Source organism: Paroedura picta, chromosome 7 (genome assembly GCF_049243985.1).
Source record: "Paroedura picta isolate Pp20150507F chromosome 7, Ppicta_v3.0, whole genome shotgun sequence".
Taxonomy (NCBI): domain Eukaryota; kingdom Metazoa; phylum Chordata; class Lepidosauria; order Squamata; family Gekkonidae; genus Paroedura; species Paroedura picta.
Genome location: NC_135375.1, coordinates 66,083,987 through 66,101,194, shown reverse-complemented (window position 1 = coordinate 66,101,194; position 17,208 = coordinate 66,083,987). Strand labels below are relative to the sequence as shown.

Genomic DNA, 17,208 nt, shown 5'->3' with positions numbered 1-17,208 from the left:
AGCTGGATCACTTGTCATCCTTGCTCCCTAGAGGTGTGTGAGGAGGTGGGCTGGCACAAGCATCCTATGATCTGTGGATAGCAGGCTGCTGAGCAAAGGTGTTACACATCCACCTTCTTGGACATGAGGCCATCAAAGTGTTACCAAGAATATGTTTCACCCCTGCATAGGGCTCAGACAGGAAGGAAATGGGGTTGAATCTTCACTGTGGTTCACCTGCTCCCATCAGAACTTTCCTTTCACTATTGCCCATCTCTGTGAGTTAGCTCTCCAAAGAAAGAAGCAGAGCCAAACATGCCCCATTTGGGTCTGGAATAGAAGAGTTTAAATAGCTTCTCATAGTCCCTGCAAGCCCCTCCTCCTTCCTCTGGTTTGTGGGGAACTACCACATCCTGGATGTTGCCAGCCTTCTCTGGAAAGAAACCTAACAGCTAGATTGTCTCTTGCCTTTTCCTTGGCCTGACCCCTTCAGGCTGCTATTGGGCTGTGGAAGCATAGTATCATGCCTGCACCTCTGGTCAGCCTCTGCATACAGTCTCCGACCTGTTACTGTGGCAAGAGGACCCAGATAGGCTTGCGCAGCCGACTCCACCACCTCCAAGGCTCTCAGAACAGGAGACAGATGGGAAACAGCCAAATGAGAAAGGGCAGGAAGGAGATCGGCATGATCTGAGCCCCGACCCAGGGGGACAACTGGGACCTGGCTAAACAGACTGACTGCTGCCTCTGCCAAACCAAACGCTGACCATATCAGCACCCCAGCACAGCCCAGAGAGCTCACTGGAACAAAGGAGATGGCAGAGATCACTCAGAGCATCACCAGAGCATTCCATCTATATGGAGCCCAGGTAAAGACTTAAACGGACAATGCCTGAGGCTCCAAGTGCAGGTGTTTAAAGGTTGATCCACAGTAATACTTAAGAAGTAGTGAAGTCTACACCTCCTTGTGGATGCAGCTGTGCATAAACCTTCTTGTCAGTCTGATTGCCAGTTCCTGACCCACCCTCACTCCAGCAAGCTCTGCCCATTTGATCCCTGGTTTTGACTCCTGCTCACAGCTTTTGGACATCCTTGTGGCCTTACCCACCCAGCCTGGCCTCTGGGAGATGTGGAGGAAGGGGCATGAAGGAGGCAGCCTCCTTGCACCATTCCCTACCTAGACCAGGCTTTGGGAAATGAGGGAAGCAGGAAGATGGCAGCCCATCCCTCCATGGCCTGCCAAGCCTGGACTTTGAAAGATGTGGGTTTGGTGGAAAGGTAGGGAAAGTGGTGATCTGTGGAGACACTGTTATATGTGTGTAGGGGAAGGATGGTCAGTACCCCTCTGAAGCATCTGTTTTCTCCAGGAGAACTGATGCCTTCCTTCCTTCCCCGCACTCTCTCTCTCTCTCTCTCTCTTTCCTTCATCCTGTCTTTCATCTTCCTGAAGGTTCCCAGGCCCCCACCTGGAAGTTGGCAACCCAGCTGGCTGCATATGGAGGAAAAGTCAGGAATCAAACCCACCTCTTAAGATTAGAGCCTGCTAGTCTTTAACCACTTCACCACACTGGATCTCAAGACTGAGCAGAGAGCAAGGGGGAGGAGAGCCCAGGAAGGTCACAGTGCAGGTGTATGTGGTAGCACCCATTGTATTCCTGGGTACAACGGGCTTTTCCTCTTGTATAATATATATACTTCACTTTGCATGCTGGGGGACAACTCATTTCTTATAACAGGAGTTGATTGTTTCAGATCCCTGGAAGGGGGGCGGGACTTTGGGGATGATTGCTCCAAGAGTTCTAAGGGCAGTTTCTTCTGGCAGTTGCTAGGATAACAGCTTCTGGCTGCTGAATTTTTTCATACCATGGGCAGCTGGGTGAATAGAGAAGATACTACCTGCCATATTATGGGGGGGGGTGCGGATGAGAGGTGAGAGAAGGGTTGGTAGGGCCAGCCCTCATGAGGAATGACACTAAAGAGTTGATGGGGTTAGAACAAATTAGAGAAATTAAAAGGAAGCCAGGTGAGGCTTATGCCCAGCTAGGTAGTCAGCTAAACAGAATCTTGAGTAGATGGGTTGAGGGAAATAAAAAAATTAAAAAAACAGCAAATAAAGCTGCCATTTTATTAGATAAGAAGATTGGGGGGGGGATGTGGAGCCAGTAGTGCTCTCTCTGTCTTTCCCTATTTCAGTCCAACACATTTAAGGGGTTGGGGGTTAAGAGGGAATACAGAAGCATGACTCCTGTTCTGAGTTCCTTGCGGAAAAGGTGAGAGATTTGTGCTACATATTAAGAAAATGATTTATTTAATTTCTTTGCTTTTATATATATAATGCTTATGTGCCCACCTTTCTCCTGAGCATCAACACTTTACTAAAGTCTGTTGTACTTTTTTGCACAACAGGCTTTATTGCTAGTCTTATATAAACCCTTAAAAATTGTTATTGTTCCAACCAGCTCTTATTCCCCAGGCTCAGTCAGCAGCAGAATTCAGCTTGAAAATCTGTGTATCATTGGATCCAAAAGTCAGTTCCTAGTGTACATGGCCACTTGTGCAGTCGGCTTCCTGTACAGGCTGGAAAAGTATTAAATGCCCTTGCAGAGAGTCCCAGTTCCCTCTAATCCCTTTGCAGGCTTCCAAGCTTAAACTGCAAATGTCATCACCATGAAGGCAGAAGTTGAATCCAACAGGTGGGGTAATAAAACATGACATTTCCAGCCAGTTTAATTGTACAGGGTGTGATGGGATAGCTTTCAGTACAAACAGGGGTTTAGTTTATGCCTGTAACAAGGCCACAGACCTACTCTTATACCATGTATCCTCATGATCTAGGGTGTAAAGTTCCCACCTGCAATATACTTTATGACCTTTCAGGTGATGAAACCTCTGACCTATAGCATTCTCATCTTTGCTGGTTCAGCTGTTGGGTGGTGACAACTTGCTAGACTCTGTGCCGGGGCTAACTGTGATTTACTGCACATTAGAATTAAAGCATTAGCATGAGATTCCTGTCCACCCAACCCTAAAGGGCTTTGGCGGCCATACAAGCAACTTTCTAGAGGAAACTGCAACAGGCCAAGATTTGCTGTGAGCCTATTGCCGCCTAGTGCCAAAACAGTTCATAAATTTAACTGCAATGCACATCTCCAATGTGTCATTCCACCCACCCTTTCAGATATTATGACAGTTTCACGGCTCCTCTGCCTTTAACAAACAAACCGGTCATTTCAAAAATAAATATATGGTGTCTGTGCAGTGCTTCTTTTTAATACATTAGATCTGAACCAATTATTAATCTGGTAAAGAAAAGCACAGACCTAATTATAAGCAACAAAATGTTATGAAAATGCTAGAAAATCTCCATTGACCAGTTCTTAGACTTTCTCAGGACAAGACCTAATTCTGATAGTGTTCAGTGCATACATAGTCTTTCCCATTATAGTGTATCAACAGAAACCCACAAGATTTATGAGGTGAATTTACTCTCTCCCACTTCCTTGAAACCCCCCACAGTATCTCCCCCTTTCCTGTCTCCTTTCCTTCCCATCCACCAGCCACCATACTTTTATTTTCTTTCCATCTTCATTTTGTCAACCTATCCTACACTCGGCACGCTCGACTGGGGAAAACTATGGTCCTGTTGCATGGGTGGTTTGCCAGAGTGGGTCATGTTCCACAATAGAAAATAAGAGGCACTGATTTACCTGCCTCAACTTCCTGCATTTTTTTCTCTTTCCCTCCACCTGACAACCTCCTATATCCTCCACCTTCTCTGCTTCCTTTTCTCTTTCTCACTCATCAATCTTTTATCTCTCCCTGCATCTTCGGGTTTGACATGAATTTTGGCCTATTCATCATTTGAGATTTGAAGAACATGAACTGTGATGAACTACCACAAATTTTGGCACAAGTTATGGTTGGGGACCGCAGCCCGCAGGTTGGGGACCACTGTGATAAAGGACAGAAAGCAGGGATTTACCCCATCTTTCTCACAAGAAACAGCTGGGAATTCAGCCAGCTTCGTGTAGTGGTTAGGAGTGCGGACTTCTGATCTGGTGAGCCAGGTTTAATTCTCTACGGTTCCTTCACATGCAGCCTGCTGGGTGATCTTGGGCTTGCCATAGCACTGATATAGTTGCTCTGACCAAGCAGTAATATTAGGGATCTCTCATCCCCCACCTACCTCACAGGGTGTCTGTTGTGGGGAGAAGAAAGGGAAGGCAACTGTAAGCCGCTTTGAGACTCCTTCTGGTAGAGAAAAACAGCATATAAAAATCAACTCTTCTTCCTCCTCTTCTTCATGTCTCAAAGCCATTTATATCCAGCTCCCCATGTTTTTTTTGCAAGAGCTGAAAGCAGGATTTAAATGGTTGAGGACAGTTTAAATCACCACTGCCTTCTGTACCCTGCAGCTTTCCACCAAGAGCAGAAAACCGGTTTAAAGGGGGTTTAAAGAGGGTTTCTAGACATTTAAACCCTATCTTTAGCTCCTTGTGGTTTTCCATAGAGAGCAGAAAGCTGTGGGGTACAAAAAAGGATGATTTAAATAGAAGGAGTAAAGTACCTTCTCTGGAACTCTTCACCCTCACTTTTCTACTAATTGTGACTTACCATGGCCAGCAGAAAGGTGGAAGGAAGTCCAAGGAGATTCTCCCCTCTCCCCTTTCTGCTGGCTGGGGCTGGCTGCTGTCAGCAGAAAGGTGGGAGGAAAATAATTTCCTGAGATTTCCTTCCCTTTCAGCTGACACTCACCACAGCCTGCAGCAAAGTGGAGGGGAAGTCAATTTAAAGTTTAAAGGGCAGAAAACAGCCCAAAACAGTTGCATGGTTTTTACATTGTTTTGCAGTCTCTTTAAATCTTAAACCAGGGGTAGTCAAACTGCGGCCCTCCAGATGTCCATGGACTACAATTCCCAGGATCCCCTGCCAGCATTCGCAGGGGCTCCTGGGAATTGTAGTCCATGGACATCTGGAGGGCCGCAGTTTGACTACCCCTGTCTTAAACAGCTGAGGTGTGGGGAGCAAGCTGCTTCTTACTGCTTAGCTGTTTGGGGGCTTTCTGCAAGGGGCTTTCAGTGCCACAAACTGGATGAATCAGTTCAGATCATAAGCCTCAGCCACAAACCACAAATGGAACCACATTTTCCCAGATGCCAATCATCCCTAATATGGGCTAAATTAGGCTGAGAATGTGACCCAGGGAATCACCTATGGAGCTTCCAAAGCAGAACAGAGTATTGAGGTCTTAGTCTGAAACTCAGTGCACAACACTGGCTTTGGATCGTGGATGGTGTTGAACAGTAGCAAACAGCCTGACCTAGGTGAGACATGCAAGTTATATAGTATCAAACTGCCCAAAGTTCAAGGTTCTGGTGCTCACCTTCAGGGCCATCCTCGGCTTGGGCCCTACCTATCTGAGGGACTGCTTGTTTTTTTATGGCCCCCATAGGGCCCTTCACTCCATGGTAAGGTGACCAGATTTTAACATTGGTAAAGTGGGACACCATTGACCAGAGGGGTTCTTGATTAAAAATGTGATCTATATGAAGCAACAAAAAGTTTCATAGAATGCATAGAACGCAAAAATAGTATTGTAATATATATATTTTTAATTTCAACGTAAGTGCAATTTGCCATGTACCCCCAGATGTCCCTCCAAAAGTGGGATAATCTGGTCACCTTACTCTATGGGCCCTAAGCTGCTGGAGGTCTCTGGCCCTAAGGAAGCCCACATGGCCTTGACCTGGACTAGCGCCTTTTCAATCCTGGCCCCAACTTGGTGAATGAGTTCCTGGGAGAACTGAGAGCCCTGACTGAGCTATCACAGTTCCATAGGGCCTATAAGATGGAGCTCTACTACCAGGTCTTCGGTTGAGGCCAGCGTTAATAACAACAAAGCCCCTCCTCAGGCTATGCACTAACATCTTGTGCACTCCACCTTGTGGTAGACTGCTGGGAGGTTAGGAGGGATTTATGCCAGCAATCTTGTTTTACTGAAGGGAGGTTTAGGAGCTCTGCCTGTTATTGGGTTTTATGGAGTTTTATAGCGTCTTATATACTATTACCCACAATGGATGAATGAATGAATGAATGAATGAATGAATGAATGAATGAATGAAAATCTGTGTTTATTAATCTGCTGTGAACCTTTTTCTTTACACCATTTGCATTCTTTACCGTCACATCACACTGTTTGCTCATATTTGGCTTACTGTCCAAAAGTTCCCCAAGATCACGTTCACACACTCTGCTGCCCAGAAGTGGATCTCCCATCCATATGCATGCTTCTGTCATTTTTGTGATCCAGATGTAGAATTCTGCATTTCCCTAAAAGTACACAGGTTGCTTCCCCATGGCAGCAACAACAACAGGTTTGTTGGGAAGGTTCCAATCCTGCAGGCATGCAAAAGTGTAATTCAAAGACAGGCCTGGCTCAGTCCAAATCCAGTTGAAAAGTCTTCTGAGTGGCTGGAGCACTATTTGCTCCAGGCAATTTGATTAACTGCCTGAAGTGCCAGTTTCAGCATCCTGCCTTCATTCCAGCATAGCAGCTGAGGGGAAAGGGTGCTGTATGGAACCATTCCAGTGTGACAATCCTCAGGATTTGTAGTGAGTCTGATTACCCAAAGCTTAAAATGTGCAGCAGCACGATGTGCTCATTCAGCAACTACTGTTGTCCTCACAATATGTTCCAAGGTTGAATGTTTTTTAAAAGATGCCTCACTGTTGATCACCACAGACTGTGTGACTGTGACAGCACCTGCTGTTTAGAGGTATTAGAACTCACTTTAAAGGTTGCTTGCTTCTCTGAAGTGTCTCTTGCCTTTTAATCTCATGCCAGAACTTCATTATAACACCTGATCTGGGAGAATTTTAGCAGGCAAGAAACGCTGAGTGGCAGGAAGTAGTTCACATATCTCTGCTTTTGTTTTTGTTTTTTTTCTCCTGCGATGACATTGGTCACAGTGGCTCTAGTTAGCAGGAACAAACATTGTTTGGTATTTCTTCACTGGCCCTGTCTGTGGTCCAAGTCTCACAAACAGCACTGTTCCTTGACTATGCCACTGCAAAATCAAATGTTCATCCACACAGGGTTTTTTTTTAAACCCTCATCTCTTCCAAATAGAAAGCTACATGAAAATAAAAGGATTAACTTAGTAATGTCTCCAATATCCCATTTACATGCAAGAGGAACATTGAGTCTGGCAGTATGCAAGTTACGTTTGGCCCAGTTTAAACTAGTTACCAATGAATTTATTCAAATGTGGACCCAGTTCAAGTTAGGCCCCATTGCTGCTCCACCCCCTCTCCACAGCCAACACCATTTCCCAAGCATACATTAGTGAGGGAAACAGGCAGCTGGGGACTCCTGGTGGCACCACTAAATCCCAGAGTTGTCAAGACACTGCCTCATTCATTTTGGCAGCACAGCCACTGGCACAAGGAAGCATTAAAAAAAAAAACCTGACCTATTTGCACCCAAGTGTTTTATGCTGCGCCAACTTTCTTCTTGATGCTAACAAGTTATCTGACTGGACCACTAGTTATTGCCTTAAGTATTTTGCTTTCTGATCCCACTAGAAAATCAATGGAAGGATTTCCATTGGTGGCAAAAGAAACTGTTACAATAGTAAGTGTTATTGTGGGCTGGCCTCTGTGTGTCCAGTAGACATTGTTATGAATGGCCCTTTCAAAGTTTGATTGATGGGTCAGGACATGCCTGCCTTGTTACTACACAAATGAGGAACAAGGCTGATAGAATTCCAAAGAAAGCAATCCCTTATTGAAAGCCTCCTAACAGGGCAGCTATTTACTACGGCTCAGTCAAGCAGGCCCTATTCATGGAACCAAAGCCAAGAAGACAAAAGAAATTACACGTTCCTTGCTCTCAGGCAAAAGCCATCACCAAGCCATCCCAGAGGTAGGAAGAGGCCATAAACAATAAGACATATCACAGCAATTATAGTAATCACTTAGTGTGGTCTTAGGCAAAGGAACAGAAGATCACATTACTTCTTGTTAGCAGCTTTCTGTAGTTAATCAAATTGGATCTCTGCTTGTGGCACTGAAATTCTGGATATTCTGGGACTTGTGAATTGTCTTGGAGAATTCAGGGGCATTGCATCAATGTACCCAATCAGCTAATGGTCCCAACAGGTGACCTTTAACTGTGACTGATGCTTAAAAATCTCACATGGCTAGATTCTTCATGAAAGAAGATGGCTATCTGTAGGCTCTGGCCACACACAAAGCTGAATTACACAATCTCTCTCCCTTTACTTCCCCACAGCTGTGGTAACATGGTAACATTCAGCTTCCAGCATAGCCAGAGACAACAAATAACCAAATTCTCATAGAGCGCAAGTTGCCATGTGGGACATTTTTAAGCAGTGACCACAAGGCAAGTGGTTATCTGATTGTTTTGACTAAATTCATTTGTCATCTGACAACAGATGGGAGTGGCATGGTTATACAATTGATCCAAAATTGTTTTAAGAAGTCCTGACAAAATGCTAAAATACCGTTATCATAAGCCTGTGGTTATTATTGCACTTTTAAAAGATCATCCTTTTTCTGACTTTATAACAAAAATTTCCAGCCCTATTGCAGTTCAAAAGTTGTTTTCTTGTAGTATTCCAGGAAACCATAGCTATAAGTCTATACATACAATTATTCATTAAAATTTAAGTAATATAGGATCATATATTTTAACTGCCTTGATTAACTCCATAGTGATGATACAAAATTCTTGAAGGAGCTAAAAAGATTTTACCAACAGGCATCCGTCAATAGGAGTTGACGGATTAATGCAAATGAATTCAGCATTTTGGCTGGTGAGATACATTTTGTGTGGTTTGATTTTCGATACAAAGTTGCCCTGCAGATGAAGTTGCAAAAGTGTGCACATACAAAACTTACTGTTCTGGTTTCTATGCACTTTTCATGACTGTTCAAAACCAGTTTCCCAGATTTTTTAAATAGCTTTTCTGCATGCCTCTAGACCATCATGGATCATGTAGGGAACATGATGATTTCACAACACTAAAATAAAACTAATCTAATTTGGCAATTTAAGCATGTGAATAAGAATATTGGCATCCTAGTTATCAGGGACCCTAAGAAATGACATTTTTCCAAAACAACCTTGTGAAAGATGGTGTGAAAACTATATTTCCCAGGAAATCCGGCACCAAGTTGCTCCTGGAATAGTTAGATGAACTCTTGGGGTTCTAATATATTCTGCTAATAGAGAACAGATATGAATTTCTAATGATGATAAACTGAACCATGTAATAACAAACTTTGCTTGCATCACTAAAATTGAGATGTAATTCTGCAGGGCTATTTTCAGAAAATCAAGTAACTATGTAAAAATAACATTAAAAAAAACTCATCTCAGGGTGGTAATTCCCCATAAAATGTTCTGACAAAGAAGCCAGACCCCCCCCCCAATGTGGATTAAACTAAAGTAGGGTAAAATGGTTAAATATCTATACACCAAAATAGATTCAGGTGGGTAGCCATGTTTGTCTGAAGTAATAGAATAAAGTTTGAGTTCAGTCACACCTTAGGACCACTGGATTCAAACTATGTTCCACCTGTAGATCAATATTTCCTCCAATAAGTGGAGGTTCCATAAGAGGCAACTGTTCACTAATATTTGAGCACAGCCACCCTGGCTCACAGTTTGGAGTGGTAATGCAGCTGTTTTCCTTTCTTGTACACCTAGTTATGCTGTGGAAGGCTGCTCACCAAGATCATTCCTCTATACCAGACAGTATGCAAGTTCACATGATACTGCCCAAGACTGAGAGGGTTTCCTCCCCAGTAACTTGGGCCAGTAAGCTTAATATAGTTATAATTAGTTAGCTCTCTCTATCCGCAGATGTCTCAGGGTGTTTGCCAATCTAATAAAGTTAAAGTACCTAATGTACTTGCCAATTCCTAGTCAGGGCTTAATCTCACAGAAACTAGGGCTAACAAGCAGAGTCCCTTCAACCAAGCAGCGTGAAGAAAGTGAAACAAGAAGCTTCTCCCAATTAATTGGAGAAGAATGTTTAAAGGCCCACATTAAGCAACTAGCTAGTGCAACACTGCTTTCTGAAGGGAGAAAGTGCAAGTCAGCTTTGCCACTGAAAGGCTGGCTTCAACAGTTAGGTAGTCTATCCATCAATTAGCTCCACCCCAACTTTCATAGGCCCAAGTGAGCACCAGCATCAAGACTTGATGGTCACTGGAATCACTTCCAAAATTCAAAAGCCAACCATTATGCAGAGCCAAGTGCAGTTTTTTTTTTCTGATGGGAAGATCAAACACTTAATTACTTACACAGTAATTATTATTTTGTGTTATTACTAACTTCAAAGGCCGTTCATAAGAGCGGGCTTTGAAAGGGTCCTCCCTGTGAGCTTGCCGGCTGCTTTCCAGTGCACGACGAAGCGCTGAGGGCGAGGTGGGTGGGGGCATGGGGGAGAAGGAGCACTGTTGGGGGGCCTGGCAAGCATACCCGGTGCCTCAGCAAGGCCCCGGGTGTGCTTGCCAGGCCCCCGGGAAACGCTCCATCTCCCCCAGGCCCCCCCGCAGACGGATGACTTCCCGGGGGGCTGTCAAGCATGCCCGGGGCCTCTGTGAGGCCCTGGACATGCTTTCCAGAGCATTGGGAAGCGCTCCCCCCCTGCAGCTGGATGGCTTCCCGGGGGCCTGGAAACCACACCCGGGGTCTCTGCGAGGCCACAGGTGTGCTTTCCAGGCCTTAGGGAAGCACTCTCCCCCCCCCCCAGCCGGGCCTCTGACCTGGGGCCCTGCAAGTGGAGTGGTGGAGTCACAGACGTGCCTGGCTCTAACAGCTCCTCTTCCTCCTATGGCGTCCCAGAAGGGACAAAAAAATGTCTTACTCAACTCTGTGGTACTTAATGGTGCTTCAGGGCAGAATGGGGGCATTAAAATTTTTTTTGCAAGATGGGGGGATTGTGTTATAATGCAATCTCACATTCGTGCAAATAATAATAATAATAATAATAAAAACCTTCTCCTCACATCGCAGAAACTTTCTGGCCTGGCTACATTGTAGAGATGCAGTAATCCAGGGCAGTCAGTGTGAACTGCAGAAATAGGTCCCCCATGGGGACATGGAAGCAGTAGAGCACTGCTGGTGGCCCAGAGTGGCATTGCTGATGCGGAATTGGTAAGAAATCACTGTTTTGCACTATTCTTGTGATCATAAGCATCTTATCAAGAATTCCATTTATTGTTTGTTATTATGATGTATCAGTTTAAACACCAATTTAAAGAGAATACATTAAATCAGAATCTATTCTTAAGCTTAAACCTGCTTTTCAAAATAAAAAGTGACATAATTTATAAAAGCACTCTTGTTTACAACTTAAGCCTTTACAATTACCATAATTCTTTCAATCCTGTTCTTCATCTGAATGGCATATACTCTCCTCTTCCTGCCTTATTCTCACAACAGCTAAGGCTGCTAAGGAAATTCCTGGAGCTTTTTTAGGGGAGGGGTAGAGCCTGGGATGGGTGCAATTTGGGGAGAGGAAGGACTTCAGTAGCATACAACAGCATAGAGTCCACCTTCCAAAACAGCCATTTTCTCCAGGGGTGATTTATAATTGTGGGAGTTCTCAAGGCCCCACCTGAAGGTTGGGAATCCTAACAACATCTCTTTAAGGAAGTTATGGTGAGAAATAATGCTTAGGCTACTAAGCTTCATTGTAAAATATCAACCTGAACTTGTGTTTTAAATATTGTATCACACTGTTTCTCCGTGTACCTAAAAAGTCTCTATTTATGCCACATACATTTCAAAGAATATAGTTTTATTGCCTTAAAATAATGAATTCTTCTCTTCACATTCAGTGCATTTTCCCACACAAGCCAATACTGCATGATCCCACAGAGTAGAAAAATAAAAGGACTTTCTAGATTTGGAAGATAGGTTTTAGACATTCTTGAAAAGTGTGCCAATATACCCTAGTGTGACTTGAAAGGACAGTTAGTGTGCTGCAAAAACACATTGAATAATTAAAGTCTCCTGTGAGGCTTTGCTTGTGGCAGTTAGTTCCAGCTTGCAGTACTATGACACAATGCCCTTGTGCCTACTAAAATATAGGAGGTGCCACAAAAAATAAGATGATGATGGTCAAGAGACCGACTGTTCTTTTATGGAGGGGGAAGGAGGGAAACCAGAGAAAAAACATCAAATATCTCATCCTAGATTTGCCCACATTGTTTTCTCTACTGTTCTAGTCCCTTTATATTCACATACAGTAACTATTTACCATATTTGAGAAGGGGTTTGTTTGTTTTTTTAATTGTAATGTCTGTTTATTTTGTTATTTAGTTTAGTATTTTAAAAATTCATCTTTTCACCATGCCATTTATTTATTGTTTCAGTTTTGAACGTGAATGGTGTTCATGCTGCATCTGGTTCCCACTGTCAGTTTTTCTCCAACTGCCTCTGATTTCTTAGGACTCAGAAAATCCAGTATGTAATTTATGGCTTCAAGTTATAAATGGTTCTGGGTGGTCTAATGAAGAATTTTTTAAATGACAGCAGTGTACAAAATGTTACTTATCATGAAGAAGAGGCCACACAGAAGGTACTTTGCCAAATGATTATTATGACCACAAAGGGGACATCAGGAGGAAACCTGGAAGTGAACCGACTAGGCACAAAAGCTAAACAGAAATGGAACAGGAAAGAGAAACTTCTGTAGCTGAAAGGCTGAAAAGCACTTCCTAATGCAGCAACCTAGGAGAATCAAAACATACACAGATATATCAAAACCTCAAACCTGACTTTGTGTTTTTTATTTCATTTGCAAATGTATTTGCCACAGCTAGAGAATCCCAAATGTGTTGCAAACGCCAGTTTTGGCTATCTGAACTGCCAAGGGCTATCAATAATAAAGCAAAATAATAAACATATATATTCAGTACAGAGTAATTGTCCTGACTGAAAAGTTTGTTTTGAAGACACTGAAAACATTTGATAGCACGTTTTATTGATAGCACCTATGAAATTCAATGGAAAGCAATCAAAGACATGGTTTAAAAGTTGGTTTGCAGTTATCATGCAATACTTACGTGTGAACATGTTTCTTCCCATTATCAGAAAAGCCTTTCAGAAAGACAGAGACAAAGAGGTTGACGGGCAAAATAAATAAATAAAATCACTTCCAATTCTTGGACCAATGTATAGTGACCATCAGTATACATCAAAGTACAGTTGACCATTTTGTAGCACACTGTCTTGGTTCTAGGCCCTTCCAGTTTGGGTTTTATAGAACCAAGAAGTTGCATACATGGGTTGGTTTTCCGTTCTCCCATTCTTTGAAATGAATTCTAGCTGCTCATTTTCTTCTTTGCCCACTGAAGCAGTAAGAACTGCAGCAGGCACAAATGGGACATTTGTTGCCAGGGTTAGATCAAGATATGTTGAGGCTCTAAACCATAATAAGTTTAAGAGACCGTTAGTATTACCTAATAAAGTATATTAATTCAACATTAAGATTTAGCTTTTAAAATGTATATAAAGTGCTTTCATAAACTGAGGCCCTAAACCAGGGTTTCTCAACCAGGATTTTGTGAAACCCTGGGATTTATGATGGCCCTGGAATGGTTTCATATTTTATATTTTTGTTAAAAAAATGTTAAACATCTATCAGGTGATATGACCATGTTGACCCCAAATGGCCAATGATAGGCCTGGAGGGGATGGGGAGGGGAGGGGCCTTGGGCAGGCGTGTACTGCTATGCTTCCCAGCCATATTCTGCATGATTGTTTTTTGAGTTTCTGGAGTTTCTTGAAGCCTAAAGAATGCATTCTCAATTGTAAAATGGTTGAGAAATGCTGCCCAAACTGTAGCTTACTTGATTTATGTGTAAACTCAGCTCTGTTCAGGATAGGAAAGGAAAAGGGTGAGCAGCCTCAAGGTAGGGCCTTGAGTTATCCCAAAATTACAACTGATCTCCAGAATATAAATATCAGTTCACCTAGAGGAAATGTCACTTTTGGCATCACATCCTATTGGAGCATCCTTATGTCCTCAACCTCTACCCTTTCCAGGCACCTCTCACAAAATCTCCAGGAATTTCTCCAGGTAGAATTGTCAGCTCAAGAATGTAGAGGCAAATCTAAATAGCTATTTTTTCCTCATTAACATTGCATGCTTTAAATGTGCAGTGCTCACATAATAAGTGAATCATAAGTGACAAGGCCAAACCAGTTACCCAAAACACAAAAGAGAATTGGAAAATGTTCATCATTGGTTTGCATTTAAAATAAGATCAAAACTCCTATTTGAGATTTGAGTAGAGGCATGGCTTTCCCCTCTTTTCCATTAGAACTCATTAGTCCTCCCCACCCCTCCCCAAAAGTCACATGTTTTGTTTTGTTTTGTTAATTAAAAATTCTCTTCTTTCCATAATGGCAAGACAAATACAATATTTTAAAATGCTAACTGCATTATACTTGTCCCCAAGGGATCCAATGGTACATGTGTAATGTGGCCTAACCAGTTTGTCTTAGCAAGACCTTACGGTGTTGATTTGAAACAGCTGAACTAAATCAACAGCTACCTTGAGCCAGAGGCCTTTGGAGAGCAATTAGAGTCAAAGCTTGAGTTTTGAACCCAATATGCTCTGTCAGTCCCAATGATTTGTGTTTGTTGTACTCAGCCTCATTTCCTGCGTGAAATATAAAGCTGTATAAAGAGGGAAAATTCCCAAGATTCAAAAATATTTGACCTCAGTGCATTTGCAAGCATGAAAGTACACATGTCTAAATGACCATTTTGGTTTGTAGTACAAAGTTCTATTGATGTTGGCAGGCTGAGCTTCCCCATGTCAAAGCCACATGAATGGTTTCAGGTTTCAGCCAAAAAATGTTTTCCACATGCTTTAGTGTGGGCCAATTTACACAGCAGATCTGCAGGGCTGTGGCCAAGTATTTCATAAAGGGCTGCCTTCTTTGGGATCAGGGAAACCACAACAGACACATTGCTAATGCAATCTAATTATCTGCTTGAATATTTTTCCAGATGTATCCAGTGTCTAAAAATACTGCAATAAAAAAGGTATTATTTGTCTCCCTTGGCCTGAAATAGTGGCATAAAGAACCTGCTTGTCTAAAGGGAAAGTTATGACAGTGTAATTCTATGACTGCATTTAAAATCAGTCAAACAAAACAGAACACCCCGAGGGTTGGCCATTCGATGCTTCTCATTTGAATGAGCCTCTGAAACAAAAACCATGACTGAATGGGGAGATTCTTTTTCACTAAAAGATGCATGTCACAATTATAAGTTAATTTCCTCCATTTGCGGTTCATAATTTGATTTGGGGTTGGTCAATTTAATATACAACAAAGACACTCAATGTTTTTCATTGGCACAAGACCAGTGCTCACTGCATCATATGCTGTGCTATGTATGACAGTGACATGATTTCATTTCCTTTCCACTACTTAGGATCATTCCTGCTTCTTCTGTTATGGTTTGCGGGTTCTTGAACAGCGGGGAGAAAGTCTCATAATGGATTCCAGCAAACACTGCTTTGCAGTGTGTGTAAAGTTCTTCATTTTCTGTACAGTACAATACATGCAAAATATAAACAAGGAGTTCTTTGGCTCTCCTCGTTTTATGACCTGTTTCTAGGCTAGTTGAAAACATGCTGGAACATAGTGCTTAAAATACACAAACTGCTTTACACTTGCAAGGGAGAATTTTGGTCAGAAGAAGGACAGTACTCCTTATTGGCATAAGTATGACCGCAGCCTTTAGTGAAACAACCACCCGTCACAGGGTTGGCCTGGCACGAGATTTAGAGCCTGACCCACTGCTGTCCGGCTGCTCATCTCATTCCCATAGGCGCCCTGGGCCCATTGCACTCCCAGCTGGGAGAGAGGGTCCCTTGCCTCAAGGGAATCTTTCACCTGGGAAGCGGCCTTTATTTGGGAGGAGCAAGGATGTGCCCACCTAGTCTGGCAAACCCCCCCCCCTCCCCGCTGCCAATGAGCCCCTGGCTTCCCAGCTGGGACAGCCACACCCGTTCTGTGCCAGCCTCATTAGTGAGACTCCTGACAGATCTAATAACAATAGTGGTGTATTCTCTTTATCATTTTAAAGATAGTGATCACCCACCAGTGCCATAAAAACCATCAGTGTCCTGAATTCAGATTTGAATCTAGACTGAAAACGATCAAGGGCAAATGTCTCATCAACCTATTCCTGGAGTTTCTCTGTCAATGCCCATTCAATAACTTTTTCTGAATCTGGAAGGTTTGAAACAAATATATAGACTTAGTCAGGAATCACATACCCCCTTAATTAGTGGTTTAATGATCGCCTCATTCAGGAGTTTAGGGGGAGAAACCTTCCATTAAAGAGGAATTAATGTCCACCTGCAGGATTTTGCAAGATGAGAAAGGGATGGATCTGAAATATAAATAGTCGCCTTCACACTCCTCAGGACCCTGTCAACATTGATCAAGAAAACCAAATTGAACTGATCCAAGCAACTGTAACTAGACAGTGCGATAGATGCATCTCTACAGATTTAATTAGCATCTAAGTCTAAACATATTTTAGAGTTTTTTTCAGTGAACAGAGCGGAGGCATCACAACTAAATGACAAACCACTAATATTTGAGGAATCACTTGTAGGAGTGGTCAATTGCCTAACTGTATTTGATGTGATTCAGTAGTTGCAGTGGTAGTAGAGAAATAAAATTCCTTCACTGCCTTCACCATCATCTCATAGGCTTTGCACATTCTGTCAAATTTGGCCCAATGATGCCTAGATGGCTGCCAACTGTTTAAAATGAGCCCAGATCCCCTATAAACCAGAGAGCTGGAATTTTATTTGAGCACAGCAGAAGTCACCAAGAATCAATCTGGTTTATCAGTAACCCTGCCTATTAGCCTGACATTCCTGGCTTCCAACAAGCTGTCCACACAGATGCTGATTGGGTTTCCCAGTCCCTATCAAAGTGCCTCTTGGAATCTCATCAGTTCCCAAGAACGAACTAAGATAATTGGTCTGCCGCCCTTGAGGGATAAGGTATCATCAACTGATCATTCAGCAGATAATATCTGAACATGACACTGTTGCTAGAGCTGATTTTTGCACAGCAAAATGGGGGAGGCTGTTTTAAGAATAAAGTCCTGACAAAGTTTGTTGCTTTAGACAATAGATGGATCTTCTGTTAAA

The 17,208-nt window shown here is 42.8% G+C and overlaps 1 long non-coding RNA gene across 1 annotated transcript; it reads left to right on the top strand.

Annotated features, from left to right (window-relative positions):
* Positions 1 to 1,807: 1,807 nt before the first annotated feature.
* Positions 1,808 to 15,626, top strand: LOC143841816 (uncharacterized). The gene is made up of 3 exons (XR_013232860.1): positions 1,808 to 1,908; positions 12,391 to 12,481; positions 15,468 to 15,626. It is a non-coding gene; the product is annotated as an uncharacterized LOC143841816 (long non-coding RNA).
* Positions 15,627 to 17,208: the final 1,582 nt, after the last annotated feature.